Source organism: Schistocerca gregaria, chromosome 6 (genome assembly GCF_023897955.1).
Source record: "Schistocerca gregaria isolate iqSchGreg1 chromosome 6, iqSchGreg1.2, whole genome shotgun sequence".
Classification (NCBI taxonomy): Eukaryota; Metazoa; Arthropoda; class Insecta; order Orthoptera; family Acrididae; genus Schistocerca; species Schistocerca gregaria.
Window position 1 is genome coordinate 225,428,418 of NC_064925.1, and position 27,705 is coordinate 225,456,122.

Below are 27,705 nucleotides of genomic sequence, written 5' to 3' on the forward strand. Positions count from 1 at the left end.
TTTTTTCCCACATTGCGTATTATTCGTCTTCCACATTGCTTACCTCCATTTTCCTCCGGATTTTGAACATCTTACAGCATTTTACATTGTCGAAAACTTTTTCCAGGTCGACAGACCCAATGAAAGCTTCGTTATTTTTCTTCTCTGTTGATTCCATTATCAACCGAAACTTCAGAACTGCCTCTTTGGTGCCTTTACCTTTCCTATGGCCAAACTGATCGTCATATGCCAGATCCTCTGTTTTCTTTTCCAGGGATTACAACAAATGATAAATAGCTTATTACTACACATAATGCCAGTACTTCAAATAATCTAGGATACCACCATCTTCTTTGGTGTCGTGGGCAGGATTTGGCAGGCGCTTATGACCGTACTTTCTCTTTTGTATACCATAAACCTTTCATGATATTCATTGCAAATGAGAGGTTCGTTCCATAAGAGGCCGTTTGACACTCTAATGAAAATTTCGTTCACTTTTATAATGTACCACACGTAGTCAACGGTCACTGTAATTAGACGCAGTTGATCTATTCTTCCTTTTGAAGCGGAATGCCTTGTCCGTATTGGATTGATAGTAATTGTAACTTTAGTCTTGTTGCACTTGTCTCTTAAGTATCTTCCATCAAAATACACGTGTATTCAGTTCACGATGTGTCCCTGTATAAAACTTGGAGCAGACATGGGCTCCTCTGTTACAGTATTCAACTCCATGGTGACACTCCGTATACGGCATAACCGTGTCGATACCATGAAGGCGATATTTCAGCTTTGATCTCACGTTTTGTGGTTCATCGATGATGTTATTGACATAAATGTTAGAAGTATGAACTGTAGTTACAGAAGGCAGGTGCGTAAATCCACGGTCCCTTTAACACGTAGAACGTCAGTACTGGGTCATATGGAATCTTTTGACGCCAAAGAGGCAAAGTAATTTCCAACCCAATGTTTGCCGTCAGCAAACAATTGTTTGTAACGTTTAACGCTCCTATCCACCCTTTGATACGCAAGCCTAACACAGATGTTTGGATGACGCTTTGCAGTACGCTCACAAGCTCTCGTCCATTAATACTGATAACTAACATATTTCAAAAATTAAATTTTTTGTTATATCTCCTTCCAGGTCTCGTGATAGTTCTCTATTTTTTTAACTACTAGTATAGACCGAATGTAATCTGAATGCTGTCTTCACGAATTGAGTGTGTTCCACAAGAAATTTGGAGTTAACGTACTTCTGTATGATTCATAGAAAGTTGTGATCATTGTGTCTGAATCAGATAAATATGTAAGGCGTGTGGACATTAATGTAATTATTACAGCCAAATGAAGATAAAATAAAGTTATTCACTAATAGCATATGTAGCATTTGTTGACTTAGTAAAAGTTCTACATTGTAAGAGGAAATATACTCTTCGAAATTCTGATGGTACCAGGAATAGATAAAGGGATTGAAGCGCTCCCTACAACTTGAACTGAAGTAAGACTATGGTTATAAGAGTCGAAGAATATTTTCAGGCGCGATGTAGATGAGAAGGGTGGAGACAGTGTTGCAGCCTAACACCCCTGTTGCTCAACCTGTACATAGAGCAAGGACTAAAGGTAACGACAGAGGTACTGTTAAAACGAATTAAAGTTCAGAGAAAAAAATACTTTAAACAATGCTGATGTCACTGTAATTCCGGCAGAGATGGAAAGGGACGTAGAAGTTTATTTGAACGGAGTAGAGAGTGTGTTGAAACTGAGTTACAACATTAACGACAAACGTAAATGATAACTAAGTGTAGTGGAATCAGATCAGATAATGCTGAACAGATTGTATCGAACTAGTAAACACTGCTTGCAAAAATGGAATAGAAACTATGAGGCATGTTTTTGACGTAAAGTCCGTTTGAACATAAGTTCACAACGAAAGGGTATTTCAAAAAATTAAATTTACTTTCAGACATAGTTGCCAAGTTTGTTGAAACACGTATCGTACCTCTCAACAAATTTTAGAATACCCTCTTCATAAAAACTCGCCGCCTGCTCCGATAACCAAGAGTTCACTGCCGTTTTCACGTCGTCATCATTGTAACGGTCGCCACTGAGATGTTGTTTGAGGTGGAGAAACAGATGGCGCCGCGCGGGATGAGCTGAGAGGTCTGGGGCACTGCAGTCATGGGCTGTGTGGCTGATCCCGGCGAAGCTTCGAGTCCTCTCTCAGGCATGGGTGTGTGTGTTTGTCCTTAGGATAATTTAGGTTAATTAGTGTGTAAGTTGAGGTACTGATGACCTTAGCAGTTAAGTCCCATAAGATTTCACACACATTCGAACTTTTTCGAACAGATGTAATCGCTCGGCGCAAGATCAGGACTGAAGGGTGGGTGGTCTAAAACTTCCGAGCCAAAACTGTCCAATAATTCGCGGGTCTGACCTGCAGTGTGAGGTCTTGCATTGTCATGGAGAAAGACAATTCCTTTTGTCAGCGTGCCGCGTCTTTTGTTTTTAATCGCTCTGCGTAGCTTTCCCAGGGTTTGCAGTATGCTTCTGCATTGATAGTGATATCTCGTTGCATGAAATCTACCAATAAAACACCATGGCTATCCCAAAACACCGACGCCATGATTTTGGACTGGAACAGAGTCTGTTTGGCCTTCACATTTACAGGCGAGTATGTGTGTATCCCTTCTATGCTCTGTTGCTTCGATTCGGGCGTGATACGCGGAATCCATGTTTCGTCGCCAGTTACGATATGACACAAGAAGCCGTCACCTTCTTCGTTACAACAAGACCTTTATAGCACACTCAAATCTTTGGGTTCTGTGGCACTCTGTTAGGAGTTTCGGGAACCAACGGGAACACAGTTTCCTAAACTTTACGTTCTCAGAAACAATGTTGTAAGGCATTGATCTCAACACATCAGGAAATTCGTTTGAGAGACCTGTTATCGTGGAGCGCCTGTTCTCATGAATCCTCGCTTCAACTGAAGCCACCAAATCATCCGTCCACAAAGAAGAGCGACCGGAGCGATCATGGACGTTCTCACGGCCATCTTTGAATTCTCGTACCCACTAACGCATTTTGGTTACACTCATAACAGTACCACCATACACTTCGCAAATCTGTTGATGAATTTCTGCAGCAGACAGGTTCCTTTCTGACAAAAATCGTATCACTGAGCGAGCCTCACATGCGACGGGCGAGTTGATAGTGTTAAACATTTTGAAAACAGAGAACAGAACCGTACAGGTTACTTACAGAGCTGAAACTGAGCACAGGTGATCCCGAGGTATGCCGGCACGACGAACCCGCTCGCTGCGGTATGCGCTCGAGATACTAGTGTCTACAAGAAAACGGACCTTAAAAAACACGCCTCGTTTATAGAGTGAATTTTTCCACCGTGTACAAACTCCAGGGATTGATCGATCAGAGGACACTGAACGATAAAAGTCTACTGCACTTACATCCGGAAACGCATGGCTTCGATACTCGAGACAATTTATTCGATCACACTTGTAAGCAGAGACTGTGGTATGCCATGTGCTGTACCGTACAGCCACAGTTACAGTATGTGTTGAAAATTGATTCGATATGCCTCGACGCATGCGTGTACGCGCCATAGAACGATCTGTTCCACAGGTTCACATCGGCCAGCATGCATCGGAACAGCGTCAAAGGCCGCTTGAATGTACAACTCTAGTGTCTTCACACCTGCAATGGGCTATGAGTACACGATACTTTTGAGATGGCCCCATAACCAGAAATCGCACCGGCTGAGATACGGTGAACGAGCAGGCCAGGCAACTGAACTCCCTCGTCCGATCCATCAACCTGGGAAGACACTATTGAGATGTGTCCGTACGTTAACGGCGAAGTGGTCTGAGCACCATCATCTAGCAGTCACATATCCCTTTGAACCATCAATGGCATTTCTTCCAGAAGGGAAGGCAAATTCATCCGCAAGAAATGCCGATGGTTCTGGCCTGTTAAGCAACTTGGAAGGAAGATTGGTCTCAAAATACGTTCGCCAATTATACCGGCTGCACCGATGCTGAAGATTCGTTGTCACCATACCATGAGTGTTCTGAATACTATCCCGCATATGATTGTTACAAAAGCTGATGATACCATTCCGTGCAAATATGGCCTTGTCTGTGGATAGGATGGATGACACAAATCCTGTAATCATGATTGCCTGGTGAAGAAACCAGTGAGAAAACTGCTACCAATGTGGAAAGTCTGTCGCTAGTAAGTCCCTCACGCGCTGTAAGTGATTAAGGTAGCAACAGTTGTCATGGAGAATGTTCCACACAGTCTTCTGGCTTGCACTGTACTAGCAGCCCAATTGCATGATACTGATACAGCTGTCACCTTCCACAGTGTTAATCACACTTTCCTCCTAGTCTGGTGTCCGAAGGTTTCGGGTACGTTCTTCATGATTTCATGGTTCCTGAAACGACCCTGTCTCAGATAAATGGCGAAACACTCTTGCAAACATTAAACGCTGTCGTTGTCTTCGGCTCGGATAGGTCTCTAGATGCAACCTTGCCGCCCGCCACCCGTTGCCCTTAGCCTTCCCGTAAGTAAACACCGTGTCGGGAAGCTCTTGATTCGAATACAGCAGCGCTATATCACATCCTCTACAAGGTGAGTCAGCAAGAGAAGTGAATCGCACACAACCTTACCAATTACTGTGGTAGGAGAGGGTGCCAGGGCATGACGTATGAGGAAGAGTACCACCCTCCAGGAGAAAAACTGCCTACTGTAACAGTGTCTGAATGGTACAGCGCGTACAGGTATTAGACCACAGATTCTGTAACAATGTGTGACTGAATAAGTGGTATCTAGCACGGAATCCATGCATTTCCGGACGTAAGTTCGTTAGACTTGTTTTGTTCCGTATTCTCTCATCGATCAATCACCAGAGTTTGTACACGGTGCAAAAATTACCCCTGTAGAGATGTTTTGCTACAGAAGAATGCCGAAGATCAGATAGTCAGATCGAGTAAATAATGAAAAGTGTTGAGGTGAATTGGGGAAGAAATTTTAAGGTAAAAATTGAAGAAAAGGGATAAGTTAATTAGATAGATTCTGTGGCTTCAAGAAAGATTGACTTCGGTCACGGAGAAATTTTGGACAGAAACAAATTGTAGAATGAGACTAGGATTTGTCCAGAGTAAGCAGGTTCAATTGAATATAGGTAGCAGTAGTTAAGCGGAAATGAGACTAGCAACAGGGTATTCTAGAGTAGACAGATTCATCAGACCAATTTTTGAATGAAATATCACTACAACACCGACAGAAAGTACTGCTGCTATTGGTGCTACTAGTACTCTTACCTTTGCTATTATTATATAGAGGACTGAGCACTTTGAAATAACTGCAAACTGGTTTGTAGCAATTTATCTCATAATATTTTATGTAATTACTGATGTAATTTTTTATGCTTTCAGTGATATCGTACGTTCTTTATTGGTTAACTGTTTCAACGGGCTAGGAAAGTGCCTTTATTTGAAGGATTAGAAACATGGTGTGCTTCTCAGAAAAAGCAACCTAAGATAAATCGTTCCAAGCATTTTTGTTGGAAAGTGTTTTCATACAAATAAATTGATATGTTTTGTACGTCGTTACTCTGTGTTGGGTGGTTGGGGATCACCGGCCAGGTGTTTTAGTTTCCTTGTTAGTGTCGAAGAAACACAGGTCTTTTACCCTTCATTAAATGTAATTCATTAGTATGTAAGACGACATCAAGCCGTCACTAGAAACAATCAAAATAATTTTCGATGCTGTTGCAAAGTAAGTTTTATTAACGTGAGAGACAAGCACAAAAAAGGGAAAACAGATGCTGGCTGAGACAAACTGCGCATTTATATCCAACATCCACACATACTACTTGGAAATTATACATATTGTAGGGCGAGCAGACAGACATGCCATACCATTAGGAATGATCCTTTTGCCTTTTCTTTTGCACAAGAAGAGAGCAAAGCTTTGATGTGTATGTGTCTAAGAACTTCATTGTGTATGTGTCTAATATGTATATGCAGTGGAAGCGTTTCACAGCCTACTTGGAACATTATTGTATAATATGCCCTATAGCGATATTACACCAGAAACGCTATGACATAAAATATTTTATTTATTGCTATAGTTCTCGGGCATAGCTTATTTTTGAGCGGTACCTAAATATAACCAAGCTATTTTGAGTACGTCTGATTATACACTGAAGCATCAAAGGAACTAGTACAGATATGAGTAATCAAATTTAAGTGACTTTGAACGTCGTGTTATAGTCGGCGCACGAGCGATGGGACCCAGCTTCTCCGAGGTACCGATGAACCGATGAAGTGGGGTTTTTCCCGTACGACCATTTCACGAGTGTACAGTAAATATCATAAGCCGGTAAAATATCAAATACCCGACATCGCTGCGCCCAGAAAAAGATCCTTCAAGAAACAGACCAGCCGCGACTGAAGAGAATTTCTCAACGTGACAGAAGTTCAACCCTTCCCCAAACTGCTGCAGATTTCAATGCTGGGCCAACAACAAGTGTCAACGCACGTACCATTCATCGAAACATCAACGTGCGTACCAGTCAACGAAACGTCATCGGAATGGACTTTCAGAGTCGAAGGCCCACTCGTCTACCCTTTATGACTGCACCACACAAACCTTTATGCCTCACGTGGACCAGTCAGCACCGACATGGGACTGTTGATGACTGGAAACATGTTGCCTGCTCGGACGAGTCTAGTTTCAAATTGTATCGGGTGGATGGACGTGTACGGGTATGGAGGCAAAGTCATGTATCCATGGATTCTGCATGTCAGCAGGGGACTGTTCAAGATGGTGGAAGCTCTGTAATGGTGTGGGGCGTGTGCAGTTGGAGTGATGTCGGATCTCAGATACGTTCAGATGCGACTTTGACAGGTGACACGTACGTAAGCATCCTGTCTGGTCACCAGAATCCATTCGCCTTCATTGTGCATTCTGACAGACTACGGCAATTCCAGCAGGACAGTGCGACATCCCACACGTCCACAACTGCAACAGAGTGGTACTCGTCTGAGTTTAAACACTTTCGCTGGCCACCAAACTCCCCAGACATGAACATTATTCAGCATGCCTGGGATGACTTGCAACGTGTTTCTCAGAAGAGATCTCCATTCCATCGTACTCTTACGGCTTTATGGACAGCCGCACAGGATTCGTGGTGTCTGTTCGCTACAGCAGTACTTCAGACATTAGTCGAGTCCATGCGACGTTGTGTTGCGGCACTTCTGCGTGCTCGTGGGGTCCTACACGATATTAGGCAGGTGTAGCAGTTTCTTTAGCTCTTCAGTGCATGTAGTGTGTGTATGTAATATTTAGTTGTAAAATCATTTTTTACTTACGCAGTTGGATGGTAAGCGCTGTTTTTCAAGTAGGATGTACATTTGTTTTGCTACATTTGTACGTTGTCGTTATACGTATTATCGATCTATGTGCCAGAAATATGGTTTGTTCTTAAAATATTTCTGGTGGTTCAATTTTAATGACTAGTTGTATAGCGTATCGAGTCACTTCGTGTAGCCAGCAGGTTAGTGAACGAAAATACAAATGAAACATTCTTTAATTAGGTGTGAGCACGTGATGAAGTATCTGTTAAAAAGCACTAGTATAAGCAGGATGAATGTGAACAGAATCACGCATTGCTATTCCATGTACAATTAAACCAGACAGCTTAAGATACTACCTTGTACTTCATTTAGGGAGAGGTATGTATAGATTTAGTGTGAAGGAACACGGCCTTCTTGAGGATGATGGAACAACTTTCAACGAAGTAGCACCCTGAGATGTTCTAAAGTTGACAGTTGACAAAATGGTAGATATCGAAATAGACGACAGAGGGATAGAGAAACAATTAAAATCGCTCAATAGAGGAAAGGCCGCTGGTCCTGATGGGATACCAGTTCGATTTTACACAGAGTACGCAAATGAACTTGCCCCCTTCTTGCAGCGGTGTACCGTAGGTCTCTAGAAGAGCGAAGCGTTCCGAAGGATTGGAAAAGGGCACAGGTCATCCCCGTTTTCAAGAAGGGACGTCGAACAGATGTGCAGAACTATAGACCTATATCTCTAACGTCGATCAGTTGTAGAATGTCTTTTTTGGAGACTAGAAATCTACTCTGTAGGAATCAGCATGGGTTTCGAAAAAGACGGTCGTGTGAAACCCAGCTCACACTATTCGTCCACGAGACTCAGAGGGCCTTAGACACTGGTTCACAGGTAGATGCCGTGTTTCTTGACTTCCGCAATGCGTTTGACACAGTTCCCCACAGTCGTTTAATGAACAAAGTAAGAGCATACGGACTATCAGATCAATTGTGTAATTGGATTGAGGAGTTCCTAGATAACAGAACGCAGCATGTCATTCTCAATGGAGAGGAGTCTTCCGAAGTAAGAGTGATTTCAGGTGTGCCGCAGGGGAGTGTCATGGGACCGTTGTTATTCACAATATACATAAATGACCTGGTGGATGACATCGGAAGTTCACTGAGGCTTTTTGCAGATGATGCTGTGGTGTATCGAGAGGTTGCAACAATGGAAAATTGTACTGAAATGCAGGAGGATCTGCAGCGAATTGACGCATGGTGCACGGAATGGCCATTTAATCTCAATGTAGACAAGTGTAATGTACTGCGAATACTTAGAAAGATAGGTCTCTTATCATTTAGCTACAAAATAGCAGGTCAGCAGCTGGAAGCAGTTAATTCGATAAATTATCTGGGAGTAGGCATTAGGAGTGATTTAAAATGGAATGATCATATAAAGTTGATCGTCGGTAAAGCAGATGCCAGACTGAGATTCATTGGAAGAATCCTAAGGAAATGCGATCCGAAAACAAAGGAAGTAGGTTACAGTACGCTTGTTCGCCCACTGCTTGAATACTGCTCAGCAGTGTGGGATCCGCACCAGATAGGGTTGATAGAAGAGATAGAGAACATGCAATGGAGAGCAGCGCGCTTCGTTACAGGATCATTTACTAATCGCGAAAGCATTACGGAGATGATAGATAAACTCCAGTGGAAGACTCTGCAGGAGAGACGCTCAGTAGCTCGGTACGGGCTTTTGTTAAAGTTTCGAGAACATACCTTCACCGAAAAGTCAACCAGTATATTGCTCCCTCCTACTTATATCTCGCGAAGAGACCATGAGGATAAAATCAGAGAGATTAGAGCACACACAGAAAAATACCGACAATCCTTCTTTCCACGTACAATACGAGACTAGAATAGAAGGGAGAACCGATAGAGGTACTCAGGGTACCCTCCGCCACACACCGGCAGGTGGCTTGCGGAGTATGGATGTAGATGTAGAGGTAGAAAGTCTCTGATAGTATTTTTATGTACTAAGCAGTCCGCAAGCCACATTACAGCGCGTGGTGGAGGGTACTTCGTACCAGTGCAATCGATACTGTGTCCTAATACTTATGCGTATTAAGCAACGAAAAAAGTACTGTCCATACCCAGTAATCTCTTATTCGCATGATCACTACGCGAGATATACAATGATTCGGACATAATAATCACGCAGTCCACTTGGAATACAGGTCTTGTAAATTTAGCCAACTATATTTGGCAATAGATATACCACCCTCTTTCCAAAGATTCACAATTACGTTCCACTTTCATATATAGTATAACACGATACTACAACAATGATTCTGAATTCGTTCGGTGTCTATTTAATAGCATACTTGACAAAAAGTCCAAACACTATAAAAATAGAATTAGTCACTTTAAAGACTTTTGCATGCAGGTTCATTGCTGTTTGCAGAACCCGACCAAGGAATCTACATCTTGATTTAGTTTTCACAAATGTTAATTCCAAGTGATTGTTCTATTTAATATTGCTCCCTAGAATTATCCACAAATATTTATACGGTATGACATTGTGGCGGGGAGCTTGAGCTATTTAGCATATACCTAAAATCATATTGTCCTATCTCTTGTGGTGCACAGAGAAGGGAAGCTCCCCATTAGATAACGCAAATTTGTTAGGAAACATTAATATTGTGCAAACGAAAATGTCTTATTGAATGATATTTAATACGGTTGCACAAATAAAGCATTAAATTATGGCTACCATACCACATGGATGTACTAAGACAGTAATGTACACACATCAAAAAAAGTTTTGCATCACCTCGATTCCGAGAGTTCCGGAGCCTGTACAGAAAACTGGAAAAATGTCAGTATAAATATCTTTTCCGCCTTTCTTATTGCTCGTGTAAACCACACATGGAACGTTGTACCACCATACTGCGAGACGTTCAGAAGTGGTGGTCCAGATTTCTGAACACACCGGTACCTCTAACACCCAGTAGCACGTCCTCTTGCCTTGATGCATGCCTGTATTCGTTGTGGCATACTATCCACAAGTTCATCAAGGCACTTTTGGTCCAGATTGTCCTACTTCCCAACGGCGAATCGGCTCCGATCCTTCAGAGTGGTTGGTGGGTGACGCCGTCCATTACCAGCCCTTTTCAATCTTTCCCAGGCACCTTCGATAGGGTTCATGTCTGGAGAACATGCTGGCCACTCTAGTTGAGAGATGTCGTTATCCTGAAGGAAATTCACAAGATGTGCACGATGGGGACGTGAATTGTCGTCCATGAAGACGAATGCCTCGCCGATATGCTGCCAATATGATTGCACTATCAGTTAAGATGGCATTCACGTGTCGCACAGCCGTTACGCCATCTTCCATGTCCACCAGCGGAGTGCGTCGGCCCCACACAATGCCTCCCCAAAACAGCAGGGAACCTCCACCATCCTGTACTCGCTGGACAGTGTGTATAAGTCGTTCAGCCTGACCGGGTTTCCTCCGAACACGTTTCAGACGATTGTCTGGTTGAAGATATATCCGACACTCATCGGTGAGGAGAACGTGATGCCAATCCTGAGTGGTCCTTTCGGCATGTTGTTGGGCCCGTCAGTACAGCGTTGCATGGCGTCGTGGTGGCAAAGATGGACCTTACCACGGACGTCGGGAGTGAAGTTGCGCATCTTGCAGACTGTTGTGCACAGTTTCAGTCGTAACACGACGTCCTGTAGCTGCACGAAAAGCATTATGCATTATGAAGGCATTGGTGTCTGGGTTCCTCCGAGCCATAAACCGTAGGTAGCGGTCATCCACTTCAGTAGTAGCACTTGCGCGGTCTGAGCGAGGCATGTTATCACAGTTCGTGTCTCTTTGTATCTCCTCCATGTCCAAACAATGTTGCTTTGGTTCACTCCAAGAGTCCTGGACACTTCCCTTGTTGAGGACGCTTCCTGGCACAAAGTAACAATGCGGACGCGATCGAACCGCGGTATTGACTGTCTAGGCATGGTTGAACTACAGACAACAGGAGCCGTGTACTTCCTTCCTGGTGGAATGACTGGAACTGATCGGCTGTCGGATCTCCTCCTTCTAATAGGCGCTGTTCATACGTGGTTGTTAAATCTTTGGCCTGGTTTCGTGACATCCCTATGTCTGTGATACAATATCAAAAGTCAACGTATATTTACAGGATTTCTGGGTACCGGGCTGTTGCAAAACTTTTTTGATGTGTGTCAATGTAAATATAGAAAGTACAGATGTCATACATATTGCATTTTCAAGAGAAACTCTTAAAGCTTTCTTCACAAGCATTCGATATGTGAACCACTAGTGACCCGACACACGTCAATACGGTAATCGAATTCTTGCCATAGCCGTCCCAGCAGAACATCGTCGTTTGCGGTAGTCGCTTTCTGTATTCTCTCCCGGAGCTCTCGTCCATCACGTGGTAGAGGCGGTACATACACCAGACCTTTAATGAATCCACACAGGAAAAAGTCACACGGAGTGAGACCCGGTAATTGGGGAGGCGTTTTCATGAAATAGCTGTCCCCTTCTGTAGCACGGCCGATCCGTCGATGCGGCAGCTCTGTGTCCAGGTCCCCACGAACTTCACGATGAAAATAGTTTGGAGCCCAATCCTTGTGAAAGTAGAACGGAGAGTCGATTGCATTTGAGGCATCAGCCATTGCTGCAACATGTCCAAGTCGGAATGTACAGTGACAGTGTTCTCGGCGAAGAATAATTTCCCGTACAGTTTACCTCTGAGGGATCACGCTGAAATTCAGTGCAGTCTTGTGCATTCTTTGTACCCCAGATTCGAAATTACGCGTGTTCACTTTCCCATTGGTGTGAAAAGTGTCTTCGACGCTAAAAATTAAACAATCAAAAATTCCATTCCCATCCTCATTCAACTGCGAACAAAAATCAAAACGCTTGCATTTGTCGTCGTCATTGAGCTTCTGCACTAGCTCTAATTTCAATGGTTTCGTAGGCGGCTTCTGTCGCAGGACTTTCCACACTGTCATTGGTGCCATTTAGAATCCACTGGATGCACTATACACCAATTTCTTTGGACTCCTTATGAATGTCCCTCGTACTCGCTCCACATTCACTTCACTCACGCTGGGACGTCCGCTTCTCTTTGCTGGGCACAAGCAACCCGTCGTAACGAATTTGTTGTGCCAGTGGTAAATGGCCTTCCTTGGTGGTAGCTTCCTATCGTGTTTGGTTCTAATAATCCGCTGAACAGCTGCAGCACACTTGTTTTTGTGGAACTTCAACACACAGAAAACTCGCTCCGCACCTGAACTCGAAAATGTTTGCCACTAGCGTTGACTATCGACTAATTACCAAACTACGCTGTGGCAGTATACATGAAAAAGTAAGAAAAAACTTCCAGGGTTTCTCTTCAAAATGACATATGCATGATATCTGTACAATGTTTGGTTCCTGTACAATAAATAACCGAATGTGTTCCCGGACTTTGTGTATTCAATGTATTTGTAAACGTTTCAAAGTGAACTGCGCTCAGTAGGTCAGAGATTTATTGTTAAAATAATCGAACAATAGCAGTCTGTGGGTTGCAGGAAAACATGTGACTTGGGATATGTATGGTGGCGATGTACTGAAGGAAGAAGTAAGTTATCCCTTTAGATTACTAAACATAAAATCACCACGTAGATGCAAGGGGGGTGAGTGAGTGAGTGAGTGAGCGAGAGAGCGAGAGAGAGAGAGAGAGAGAGAGAGAGAGAGAGAGAGAGAGAGAGAGAGAGAGCTGCCCGGGTGCCAATAAAGTCATTATGCCTACTTCACCAATGCGCCTGTTCAGCTAAGATGGAGAAGACATTTGGCGAAGCGCAGCGTCTCAAACTCTTAATAATTGAAATTAATCTCAGCAAAATTGCCTTTTCTTCAATCTTCCTTGTTTTTCTGATTCAAAATTGGTTCAAATGGCTCTAAGCGCTATGGAACTTAACATCTGAGGTCATTAATCCCCGAGACTTAGAACTACTTAGACCTAACTAACCTAAGGACATCACACACATCCATACCCGAGGCAGGATTCGAACCTGCGACTGTGGCAGCAGCACGGTTCCGGAGTGAAGCGCCTAGAACCGCTCGGCCACAGCGGCCTGCTGTTTCAGATTTTACAATAAAAAAATGTTATTACCTCGAAACGGTAAGACAAGCCATCTTCAGCAATATTGTTTGACATCAAAGTTTATTTTAACTGACAATATTTGTTATTGAAAGTGATTACACGCAGTAACAGAAATTTGATGCCTCTACACCACATTTTTACATTAATTAGAAATTGATGAATAATAAAATTCATATGAAGATGTGTGTAAATGCTCTCTTATTACTACGCCGTATTGCTATTACGTAAAGGCATTGTTGTAGGTTACTAAGTCAGTGACTACACCTACACCATACTTCCGGTCATCGTATGAAGAAAAACTATTTTATCTTCTATTTCAATTTCAAAATTGCGCACGCAAATTCTAAGTACTTCTACTATATGAAATTTTTGTTGAAACTCAGCGTTGGGAGTCCGACATGCTGCTAGGTATTATTTCTAATTAAAAAGGGTATTTAACCCTTAGCTGCAGATGGAAATCAGATTGACTCCACACTGTTAGACACTTTGTTGTTTCACATTACTTTACTTGCGTTAACCTAGCTGTGCTACCAGTATTATGGTGAATCAAGAAATTTTTCACGACATCACATAACATGAAAATTACTAATACGACGACTCGTCGTTGACCGCCAAAAATTAGTGGATTCCAGAAATTGTTTGTTAGTGACGCAAATAACATGAAAATTACCAATGTAGTCGCCCCAAGCTACGAGCCGATAATTAAGGGGCATAAATTAAATGAAATTGAAGACAAATGGTACGAAATTACGGGTTCATGTGTGAATGTAAAATGAAGCTTAGATGATTACACTATGAAAGAAATAAAGAAATGTATTTATTTCAGTACTCTTTACACAAACCAGAACAAAATTACAAATCTCAGGCCGATTTGACTGGTCGTCTACGTGACTCAGTTATTGGAAAGAAGGGTTGGATGAATCGTTATGTACTGCTGTCGGCGGCAGGCAATCCGTCGGTACAGCGCATCGCATCGGAGTTATGCAGCGCGAGTCGATTGCTGTCATCGGCCCACGTGGCTTTGCGGCGACACCCAAGGAACGATCTCCGCGTTGTCTGTCCGTTATCCGCTGCGTGGCCGGAGCTGCGATATCACGGTTCTGGAAGGCGGATTTTGGCGATGACTGGAAGACTCCCCAAGTCCGTTTGCTCCTGCGCTGTCTCACCGTCTGCCCTCATCCATCTATCCTTCAGCTCAACAATGCTTCGAAATTTGACATTGGCAGACTCAGAATGAGAGTTTCATTCAGCAGCGGAGTGTGCGCTGAAATGAAACTTCCTGGCAGATTAAAACTGTGTGCCGGTCTGAGACTCGAACTCGGGACCTTTGCCTTTCGCGGGCAAGTGCTTTACCAACTGACCTACAAAACCACGACGGCAGAAGTAAAGCTGTGAGGATGGGACTTGAGTAGTGCTTCGGTAGCTCAGTTGATAGAGCACTTGCCCACGAAAGGCAAAGGTCCCCAGTTCGAGTCTCAGTCGGGGACACAGTTTTAATCTGCCAGGAAGTTTCATATCAGCGCACACTCCGCTGCAGAGTGAAAATCTCATTCTGGAAACATCGCCCAGGCTGTGGCTAAGCCATGTCTTCGCAATATCCTTTCTTTCAGGAACGATAGTTCTGCAAGGTTCGCAGTAGAGCTTCTGTAATGTTTGGAAGGTAGGAGATGAGGTACTGACAGAAGTAAAGCTGTGAGTACCGGGCGTGAGTCATGCTTCGGTAGCTCAGATGGTAGAGCACTTGCCCACGAAAGGCAAAGGTCCCGAGTTCAACTCTCGGTCGGGCACACAGTTTTGATCTGCCAGGAACTTTCATATCAGCGCACACTCCGCTGCGGAGTGAAAATCTCATTCTGGAAACATCCCCCAGGCTGTGGCTAAGCCATGTCTCCGCAATATCCTTTCTTTCAAGAGTGCTAGTTCTGTAAGGTTCGCAGGAGATCTTCTGTAAAGTTTGGAAGGTAGGAGACGATGTACTGGCAAAAGTAAAGCTGTGAGGACTGGGCGTGAGTCGTTCTTGGGTGGCTGAGTTGGTAGAGCACTTGCCCGCGAAAGACAAAGGTCCCGAGTTTCAGTCTCGGTCCGGCACACAGTTTTAATCTCCTAGGAAGTTTCATTGCAAATTTGCAATGCCGCTCAATGAATGATGGCCGTTTCATGGCCACGCCTCAACGCGCAGTGTGGAAAAGTCTTATCTTGAATGAGCTTGTGTGTGTCTCGGAAAGTTGTGTCTTTCTCACGATTTCACATTCTTACGACGTTTTTCTGCGTTTTCAAGGCTTGTGAGAGCGGCAATGCAACACTTCTCTCTAGCCGCTATCTCTGCGTGAGGTCTGAACAGGTTCATGCATGTGCTTCGTCTCTTAGTCCGTGATTTATAAGGCAGGTCCTTACTCCCAAGAAAATATCTTTCCAAGAAGGCTGACTTATTACATACGCCTCCCAATGGAAATTCTTCTCACTTCGTGTACGATTCTCCCAATGCCTACGGGGTGCTGGAATTGTCGGCACATTCCTGCTTTCTAAGACAGGCAAAACGTCTGCTGCCAGGTCAGAATAACTCATGTTTCTCGCGTACATTATTGATGTTCCATCCTAATGGCTGCAGGGGTCCATCAGTTTTCGAAACGCTTCTCATTGCCCGCCAGGCTCTTCGCAACGTGTCCATTCTTAAGCAAGGTGATGACATCCGCCAACTACCTGCTGTGTGGTTGCAGAATGGCTCCAATATCCACTTCTCGGCGCTTGCCACACAGGATCCGCCTCATTCCTCCTCCTCAGCCGATGGCGTTCTGAGTTGGCGAAAGTGAACCAGGATGGAGTTATCACAATACCTTCAAGCATACCTTTCCTTAGTCTGTGTGTGCATCGACGAGACTCAGCACCTCTTTGTTACTGAGTAATTTGTTGCTGGATTCAGTGATGCAGCGTGTCTCCACATCTGTGACTGGATTAGAAAACAAAATTGTGAAGCCTCATGTCTTAATTTATGTACTTGAGAAATTTTTTAAAATTTTTAATTACAACTAAACATCTTTAAATTTTTAAACCTCGTATTCGCGGGAAAGTGAAAACATCAGTCAGGAAATTAGCAAATATTGCTCTACAACGCCCCAAAAAAGTGAAAACTAAAACTCCCGCAACACGCAAATGTTGTAACCGTCTAATATGTGGTCAGTGATCATTATTTCTGTGTCGCAGTTGTATCTGACATAGCTTTCCTTCTACACTACATTATTTTTTTATATTACTTATGTCAGACATACTGAGGAATGTTTACTATTTTCTAAGGAATGACTAAGTCAGTACTTTACATTACTCTCTGAAAGGTGCATAATTTTATTGCTCTAGTAAGAGTTTTTATTTTTTAATTACCTTAGAGTAATTTTGATTTAGTACGTGTGGTAATTTTCTTCCCTCATTCTTCCGAACCATCCTAATGATATATGAAATTATAAAAAAATTGTGACAGAAAACTGCAAGTAGTATCTTCAGTGAAATGTTGTAAGTTCCATCTTCAGTAAGACTTATTTGAAAGTTTTTTTGTTAAGAATCATAAGAGGAAAAACGTTAGCTGTTAATGAATCACCTTGTGCATCAGCAGACCGACAGAAACAGGATCCAGGAGGTGCAGAAATGAACCTCCTTTCGGATGTATACATTACGCTTCAAAAAATGGACGTACTCGACGCTCAGTAAACCTTCAGAACAAATAATTAACTTGCTCTATGAACACCGAATGAGAAACGGCACGCCACAGTGGTAGCAAAGTTTCGAACCATCACGGTCGAAACCGAACTTCTGAGACTGACAAAGCGTGGAGGACGTTCAGCTAAGTATCCAGTCTTAAAAAAATTCATGTAGAATCACACTGATATAACGGGGTGATGGGTATGGAATGTGATGGCATGCAACCGAATGCGAAGCAGTCTGTTGTAGAGCTTATCGTGAAACGTGCTATCTCTAAGGCATAGCTGCAGATAATGCGATAATATGTTTTATAGATACGGATAAAACAGGCAACCAGAGGCTGAATTTGTCCATTGGTTGCAGGTGATGTGAATTGCAATGCCACACACTTTTCAGGACGAATAGTTTTCTATAAAGGACTACGAGTACTATACGCAGACCACGAAACAAGCAAAAGCAAGTTATTTTGACAAGTTATTGGCGAAAAGAAGTTCTCTCTCATCCATTTTCCAACTCTTATTTGTTGTGACGTAAATTTACTCTACTACCCTTGTACGATTACGCACACGAGAGAGAACTGTAGGCGACACAATAAATAACTTTATAGCAATTTACCATCCAGATTAATTGTCGGCATATTTGAGACGAAAGCGTTAAGGTAATGATGTTAGTAGATGTTGAGACAAGTCTCTTGGTGCCTGTAATTTCCAGGATTCCTTTCATATGCATTTCCTCCTCAAATCCTTATTGGTTTGAGTTGAAAAAAAAATTCTACAGATTTTCGGGCCAATTCCGTACTTTGACGTGCATTGTAAAGTTGACGCTTTGTCTGAAATTTCGTTATCTTGCGTCTCACAATTCTGGAGCACTGTTTGAAGTTATGCAATCATCCACTGATTCCGTTCAAACCTCTGAAGTCCATATTGCGTACAGTATTATGTGCATAACATTGTGGGTCATTATCGTGCACATCCTGCGAATTACATCTTGAAACGCGCGACCACTGGTTTCCGTAACATGTGCACCTCACCTTCTCTTAAAAATCAGTAGCTTTTCTTGTGCACTACACCGTCACATTGCTGCGGACATATTCGAAATACTTTCATAATAGTTTTTTCACTACGCTGTGGATGATCTTCCATGGACTTAATTACGTTTAGTGCCTGCTTCTGGGATAACGACTGTACTGTACTTCGTTTCACTGGAGACTAGATCTGTGGCTCCCTGTCCGACAAGGATGATGAAATACATGTCTCGACACTTGTCTCTATATCAGTTTTACTTGGTCAGCACGTATCGTTATTATTGAACCCTCATATACGTTGCCCACACAGTTGCGTGGTTACGATACCACACAGCCCACTAACATCTTGCACAAACGCTAATATTTCATCTGCCACTCTTATCTCACGATGCGAAATTCCTAAGGTTCCTGTCCGACTAACTTCAGCTTCGGCAGCTGTTGTAGATATGATCAATGTTTGCTTTATTTATCATCGCCATTATTTTGCTTTGTATCAACACCAGTAGCACTGTAGCACTGTTGTCAGTTACTTGTCGAATAAGCAGTTCATCTACTCTCCATAACCTCATGCTGTGCCCATCTTTGAACACTTCGTGAACCTGCCTCTGTTGCCATCAGTAGGCAATAATGTAGTTGCGTGGTAGACAATACGTCGGTCGTCTTATGCCGCAAACATCATTGGCCTTTCACCACCTCACACTCAAACTTAGTAGAGAGCAGCTTTCTCGCACGATTTCAGATACTGACGCGCAGTGGTATTTACGCAGATGCAGATTCAAAGGTCAGGTACAGGGAGATTGGGAGTGAGGTGTGACAGTTGCTGGATAGTTAAAGAGAGGTGATGTGGCAGATCGGTTTTCGAATAGGTGAGTGTATCCTTCCTGTGTGTGTGTGTGTGTGTGTGTGTGTGTGTGTGTGTGTGTGTGTGTGTCTGCGCGCATATTTCCTGTGAGATCGGGGCTTGGGCCCTCCACCTTCGTATAACAATAAATACTAATGATAGCGCGCACCGCCCAGCCGCCCAGGGGAGATAATTCTCTAGTGGGAGCGGCGGTGAACACTGAGTACAAATGGAGAGAGGGGATCTTGAATATTCATGAACATACCTACCGGTTTTGACATGTTTCTTTCATTTCCTGCCATGGCGTTTGCTAGAAAAAAACGGCGTTTCTCCTGACCTCATTTCCAAATATTCTGAATATTCGAAGTTGTTAGTTGTTTGTTACAGAATAATAAGAGAAGACCACTAGGAATATAGTACGTTCAACATTAAAGGGTTCGCGCTCTTTACACAACATTTGTGTTGCCACAGATTTAGTTGCTACTTTTTGCTAAGAGATGATGTAACTTTTTTCGTTATTGAGATTTTCTAGTGAAACGTGCATGAACTATGAATGGAAGTATGCGTATAGTTGAAGCATGCACCCTTAGCCACTAATTTAAAAATATTCGAGAAATTTTTGTCGAACTGTTGTCAAAAGGAACACAGCAACGACATTCCAATACCTTCCAATTCTAAAAGTATCAATAAGACTTCGGTTCAGAAATAGCAGTAGATAATAATTTTCATAAGACTACTGCAAGCTTGGAAACTATCTGTCAGACGGTTTTCGCAAAGGTCAGTTGTTAAACATACTGAAATATTACCACTTTCCATGTGCTCGTTCATTAATCCCAGTTGATTAAGTACTCAAGGAATATGAAAATGGAGGAAAAGGAAAGAAGAGGGAATAAATAAAGTGAAACTTGGAAGAACACAGAAAACCTTTAAATGTACGGGGCGTAGATTTTGCAGGCGATTTAGGAAGTTTAGCAGATAACCTACAAGACGCAATGAAACAGATAAACGTTCTCTAAGTGTAAACTCTTTGATCAGGGGAACATCCGCTAGTGAGGGACACAGTATTAGAATAAAAATCAGCTCCCTTTGTAAGTAATTTGTCTTTTTTTATTGCACAGTATGTTTCGGAAGCTTCAAGTTGCAGACCTCTTGCAAGAGAGCTCTCCTCTCAAAAACAGTTAGTAGTACTTGATGATGGAGCTTTAAACTACCTAAACCAGTCGTGTAACAAAGAAAACAAATTACTTCAAACAGAAACATATTTTTATTCCTCTAATATGTTCTCCAAGAGGTAACATAAAAAATCGGATTATAGATCGTCTGATCAACGTTAAAATCCAGGAAAATATACTGAATCAAAATACAGGAATACAATCCATGCTAATGCTCTGGAAAAAGCAATAAACGCAAATAGTGTCACGACAAAGGAAATGACACTGCACTTAACGAGTAACTTGTAACATGTACCTAAAAAAATCGTTATCTGCTAATACAAAACTGAGTCTTTACAATGTGGTGATTAAACTCTGGTGCCTCTATGTATGACATTGCCTTAACATAAACACAGTTAAACAATGAAATAATTTGGAAAAGACCAAAAGAAGAAAGATGCTTTTGCAAGTAAGAAAGCTGTATTTGGAAATTGAGAACCAGCTTGGGGGTGTATGCAGAACTAAGAATATGACAGATACAATGAGGAAGCGAAGGATTATATTTTGTGTTCACTCAAAAATAACGTATAACAAGACTGGGACAAAAATGTATTCAAATTATTTTTCAAAACGTATAAACTGCAAATAGCTCCCCAGTGGTGGCTTGTTGGGGGGGGGGGGGGGAGGGGAGGGGGAAAGGCTACCACACCTCAGAGAAAGTGTGAATAATAAAAAAACAGCAGTGAACACTCAATAACTGTTCAAATTATCATAATAATTTTAACGATTTTACATAATAAGGAATGATGAGGCGTTTCCAAAAGCCTCATGAAGGTGCTTTATTCGCAGTTACCGGTTTCACGTCAGTACAGACACACCTTCAAGTTTTTCTGTCAAGAACACAAAACATTGCGTGAAATTTTTGAAATGGTACAGTGGAGAGCAATAGTAAGCAATTCAACGAAAAACAATGAAAAGTACTCATAATGGTTATATTTCCATAATGTAGATGGACAATTACAGAATCCTAGCTTTCGAGAAGTTACCCATGTTAAGAGCCAAACCACGATGGTGTGTTCTCATGATAAAACTGTGTACTCCCGAAAAATACTTATCAAAATATACAAATCACGACTCATGAATGAGCCAGGCCTAGAAAAAAAGCGGCAAAAGAGTAATAATGATTTGCTTACTACTGGGAACGACAATAAAATGCCTAAAAATTACCTCACTTGCTGTAAGCTCATGGTAAATATCTTCCGAAAATAATACTGGAATCAAACCGTCGAGAATGGAAGATAACTGAAAAATAGCTGACCAGATAATACCTTGTAGGATATATTATAAGATCCGGTACACAACAGCTGTATAAAACATATGAAATACAACTTAAAATCAAGTGTATTGTGAGTACTTCTGCCGCACTGCCGGTGTAAGCGGCCCGTGGAGACTCGCAGTACACAGGAACAAGAGAGGCCACGGTGCCAAAGATGAAAACAAACTAAACACACGAACAGCAACATGGAAGTAATCATAACTAGAAAACGACCGAAGGCTGCGAACTACTTTACAGAGCTTTGAAAATCCGTAGATTATTGTAGATATAAAATAAAATAAATATTGATCTACTTTACACCAGTGCCTCACTACTATAAAATTACCAATCGGGTAGTATTTGAGTATGATACAATTGCTAAATCATCCTAGTCGCTACAGGCGACATTTCAGAAAATCTAAATTCGATAGGATATTGTAGTATCTCAGTCAAGTCTGATTGTTCGGGGTTCAACTTTTATCCCCGTTCACAGTAGCGTCCTATTCATTATTAGTTATTTCTTTCGCTTTTTTATTGACCCGGCTCATTCAGCAGTTACGCTTTTTATATGTTGACAAGCATCAATTTTATTATAACAACTCCCAAATGCAGTTGACAGTTAACGTGAATAACTTCCCAAAAGCTGGGACTCAGTAATCGTCCATCTTCATTATGAAAATATAACCGTAGTGAGTGCGTTGTTGTGGTCTTCGGTCCAGAGCCCTCCATGATTCTCTATCCTGTGAAAGCCTCTTTATCTCCGAATAACTACTGCAACCCATGTCCTTCTGAATATGCTTAGTGTATTCATCTCTTGGTCTCCCTCTATGATTTTTACCCTACCATTCCCTCCAGTACTAAATTAGTCATCTCTTGATGCATCAGAACATGACCCACCAACCGGTCCCTTCTTCTAGGCAAGTTGTGCCACAAATTCGTCTTCTAACCATTACAATTCAGCACGTCCTCATTAATTACGTGCGCTACCAACCTAATCTTCAGCATTCTTCTGTAGCACCACATTTCGAAAGCTTCTATTCTCTTCCAGTCTACACGGTTTATCGTCCATGTTTCGCTTCCATACATAGCTACACTCCATACAAATACTTTCAGAAAAGACTTTGGCCGGCCACTGCGGTCGAACGGTTCTAGGCGCTTTACTCCGGAAACACGCGGCTGCTACGGTCGTAGATTCGCTCCTGCCTCGGGCATGGATGTGTATAATCTCCTTAGGTTAGTTAGGTTTAAGTAGTTCTAAGTCTAGGGGACTGATGGCCTCAGATGATATGTCCTATAGTGCTTAGGGCCATTTGAACCCTTTTTTCCAGAAAAGACTTTCTGACACTTAAATCTATACTCGATGTTAACAAATTTCTCATCCTGAGAAATACTTTCCTTGCCATAACCAGTCTACAAATGGTTCAAATGCCTCTGAGCACTATGGGGCTTAACATCTGAGGTCATCAGTCGCCTAGAACTTAGAACTACTTAAACCTAACTAATCTAAGGACATCACACACATCCATGCCCGAAGCATGATTCGAACCTGCGACCGTAGCAGTCGTGCGGTTCCAGACTGAAGCGCCTAGAACAGCTTGGCCGACAGCCAGTCTATATTTTATATTCTCTACTTTGACTATTGTGACTACCTGTCATTATTTTTGTTGAATACTAACAGTAGAGTTCTGTATTTGTAGCATTTCACACGATGATTTATATTCTTCACTGATAAACCAGAAGAAGCGTCAATAGTGACGTGAAACCGATAGTTGCAAATAAAGAACCTTCGTAGCTATGCGGATTTTGGAAACACATCATTCCTGACTATGTAATAGTTATAATTTTTAGAATAATTTGAGTGGTTTTGAGTGGCGTCATCGTTAATCATATATAATATAGGCACCCATTTTAGGGAAATGTCCGTACAGGCAAGGAATTTCAGGGAAAAACCACGAAAGAAGTGAGGGGAGAGACAGACAGAAGAACAACAGTGAGTATGAATGAAGAAATACTGAGAAGCCGAGAAAAGGAAAATGATATAATGTCAAACATCAGATGTTTCACTTGGACCTGATTTGTGCTATAATAATAGGAGTGCGAGTGATTGCTTATGCAGAGTGTGAATTGACCCAACACAGTGTAGAGAATAGACATAAAAATAACTTATAATCCTCCAAAACATCTCAGACTGTGCATCAAGTTCCTCGTCGCTACAATGTGAGTTGTAAAACTGTGTGCGATTTCTGTAAGTCGAATTATTGATGTGTTGTTCTTTGAAACAGCTCTCAATTGAGACGTTTATCTTAAAATATGCATGAACTTCTGTTTTCAGTTAAAGCAACATGAAAGGCAGTGCTGATTTTTCCAGTAGGGAGGACATGCGAGCTAACTGTCACGTCAATAGCATCTTCCTATTGCCGAAGCACACACAGAAGGATTCACAATAAGCTAAACTTCGTAGCCTCCTCGTTCGCCGGACTTGTGAGTTTCAGATTTATTTCTATGAGGATACTTCAATATGAAAACATAAAAAATATTTCTAAAACGACAGAATAACTGAAGGAAAACTTATAGTGAGGTACTGAAACAGTCGATGGTATGGTTCTGCACAAGTTAGTTTGGTTGGAATTTCATATGCACAAAAATGCGTCAAGGAATGTCGTGACAATCATATTGAACAAGTATCTCAATTTTGAAATTGTAATTTTTAAAAGTCACCTTCATTTTAAACCACGTTTTCTGTTACTGAAGGTCATAAGATAGATACCCACAAAACAGGAACATACATATCACAAAAATACAGGGTGGTTCAGTAAGAGGTTGTAAAAATGTAACAGGACATTGAGAACGCTCCAATGAAGGATTTGAGATAGGAAACCTGCGGTTGGAGAAGCCAGCTTAAGGACATGTGGAAGTAAACTTGTCTACCGCTTTGTCTAGCATTATTGTTTTATAGTTTAGTTTCGACTAACATGTGTACTAGTTTATACGTTCTGCACTTTTTATTTACACGTACATTATTTACGGATTATCAGGAATTCATTATGCAGGTTTTGTTTACTTTATGTGTACATAACATGTCTCTGTTGTATCGTATTTACATTGTCCCATGACAGAACGTGCTAGGACTCAATAACAGACCCATTCATTACTCGGTGCTGTTCAGTTACGTACAGTACCATACAATGTAGCACTATCAGTACAGTATATCCTGGTCGCCGTACTGGAGGGGGAGCTCCAATCATATGGCCTACGAGGTCGCCTGATTCGAAGCTCCTTCATTATTTTCTACCTAAAGTCACTTGGATATGAGACCTCAGTGAATACAGAGACGGGACTAGTTGCTAGAATTGTAGCTGCCTGTGATGTGATTCGAAACGCACCACGGATGTTTCTCAGAGCGCTTTAGAACCTTCTTCCCCGACGTCATGCTTGCATTGACGTTGATGGCTGACAGTTTCAGCACATTTTGTGAGATACAGTACAAATCGTACGTTAACTGTGTCAATAATGGTATTTGCAGTTAACTAATCTAAGTAGAAAAGTACACAGTAATGTAATTTCATTCCTATAATCTTCTTAAGCTGGCTTCTCTGACCCCGGGTTCCCTACATCAAATTGTTTAGCGGAGCATCCTCTATGTCATGGTACACACACACCCAGGCGTAAACGAAATTAACCGTAATGACTGTGAAAATTCCGTATAGGTGAAATGGGCAGAAATTTCACAATCAGATACACACAACATATGAGAAACAATGACAAAAAACTTAAACCAACGCGCAGTCTTCAGTCACACGCAAACAGGAAACCACAAAGTAAACCAGATGTAAATTGCGAGGCAAATTCTGCACTTAACAGAGATGTGCACGATGATGCACGTTTTAGAAGAAATAGAAATCTTCTCACACGTACGTAAATTACCACATAAAATTCTTACCGGCCAAACTACTTAAAATATAAAAATTATACTTTTTTAATGAAATTTTAGAACATGATAATGTGTAAAATAAATTTATAGACAAAGAAAACACCAGCGTATATTAGAAAAGAGTGTACTACCACATGCACAACATACCCACAACTACATTGATGATTAAGTCAACTACGCAAACATATGACATCGTTGTCTCAGCTTTTATCTCAAGCTGTCAAACTTACAGATATGTTAAATAGGTCTTAGTGAAGAATGTTAATCAATAAATTCCATTGCTGAGACGATACATATCTAGAGAAAAAGAACTCAGTCTGTGCTACACCTAAGATATGCAGTTATATAACGTACACAGCGACAGCGTTATCAATGTCTTATGGAAGTAAATACTTTAACAGGTATAAAATTGTTATTAGTTACGAATAGAATTAGACAGATGCACTAACAACTCCATATGTTTGCAGATAGCTTTACAATAGCCATGGAGCCGAAATAAGGTTATATCGCCGGCCGGAGTGACCGAGCATTTCTAGGCGCTACAGTCTGGAAACGCGTGACCGATAGGGTCGCAGGTTCAAATCCTGCCGCGGGCATGGATGTGTGTGATGTCTTTAGGTTAGTTAGGTTTAAATAGTTCTAAGTTCTAGGGTACTGATGACCTCAGAAGTTAAGTCCCATAGTGCTCAGAATCATATGAACCATTTTAAGGTTATATCACTACTAATAACAAGTCTTTAAGTATAGCAGTGCTTTAACTTACTATGCCTGTAATGTCCTTACAAGACATCTATAGTGCTCCAGGTCCGAAATGAATTTAAAACTTTCATTTGAAGTTGTATACATACGACCAGTATATGAGTCGAATCTGTTGGCCATGTGTGAGGCCTTCTACATGTAGGACGACCAGCAGTTTCATTTACTTATTAGTAATGACGTTACAAACAGATTCAGAAGGATGTAGGTTGCATTTGGTATTGGCAGATGAAGAATCTTACACAGGATACAGTAGCATGGAGAGCTGCATCAAACCAGTCTCAGGACTGAAGACCACAACAACAACAACATTAGTAATGACCGGCGTTTGTTGTTCTCAACAATCTTCTTTCGTTATGAACTACAGATTATTCACAAGCACTTAAATCCCGACTATTATGGCTATGTAAATGTAAATTTAACCCTGAAACTACACTGTGATTAACCTAGGAACTACATTGTGCGGTAGCAGGCGACCTAGCTTTAAGTGGCTATCTCTCGCTGCGCACGTGCAGTTTCCGCTCTGTGTTCCTTCACTACTAAGAGATCTGTCATGTTGCCAAGTAAGTTAAAGTGTTTTGGTGCATCACTCATGAATATTGCTACCATTGTGTTGCTCACAACCCCACAGTATTTTTTACGTTGCAGTTTCTTATCGGAATTGCTCTAGTGCGAATAGCAACACAAAGACGCTGTCAGATACCTAAAAAAGATTTTGAAAGAGATATATTTGAACAAATAGCACCTAGTCATACCGATCTATCTGACAGAGTTAAGTGAAGTGGCAAGTAGTGAAGAAGATCCTAAATTGGTTGGTTGATTTGGGGGTGGGACCAAAGCGCGAGGTCACCAGTCACATCGGATTAGAGAAGGATGGGGAAGGAAGTCGGACATGCCCTTTTTAAAGGAACCACTCCTTCATTTGCCTGAACCGATATAGGGAAATCTCCGGAAACCTAAATCAGGATGCCCAGATGCGAGTTTGACCCGTCGTCTTCTCTAGAAGACACGAAAGCGAAATGAAATGTGTGGCACTGATGGCCGGGTGTGTCCACTATGGAAAGATCAGCCACCCAGTTGCAAGACTTTCCAGTTGACGCCACACTGGGCGACTTGAATGTTAATGATGAAATGATGGGAACAACACAATACCCACTCCCTGAGCGAAGAAAATTTCCGAGCCAGACGGAAATCGAACCCTGGCCTGCTGCATGACGTTCTGACCACACAGCTAAGGGGGCTGAAGAAGATACTGTTCTCAATGATCTAAGAGGAGATGATGATTTAGCCTCAGGTCAGTAGTTGAAGATTAATTGAGGTATCAAGGGAATGTTATTTACTAAAAAAGCTGACATAAGTGCTATTCCACAGCCATGCACTCAAAGAACACCGTCTGCGAATATTATTCATGAAAGATGTTAACAGCTAAATTCATTAATAATTATTATGTAAATGTAGATTTAAAACTCTTTTTTTTCAGCAGAACAACA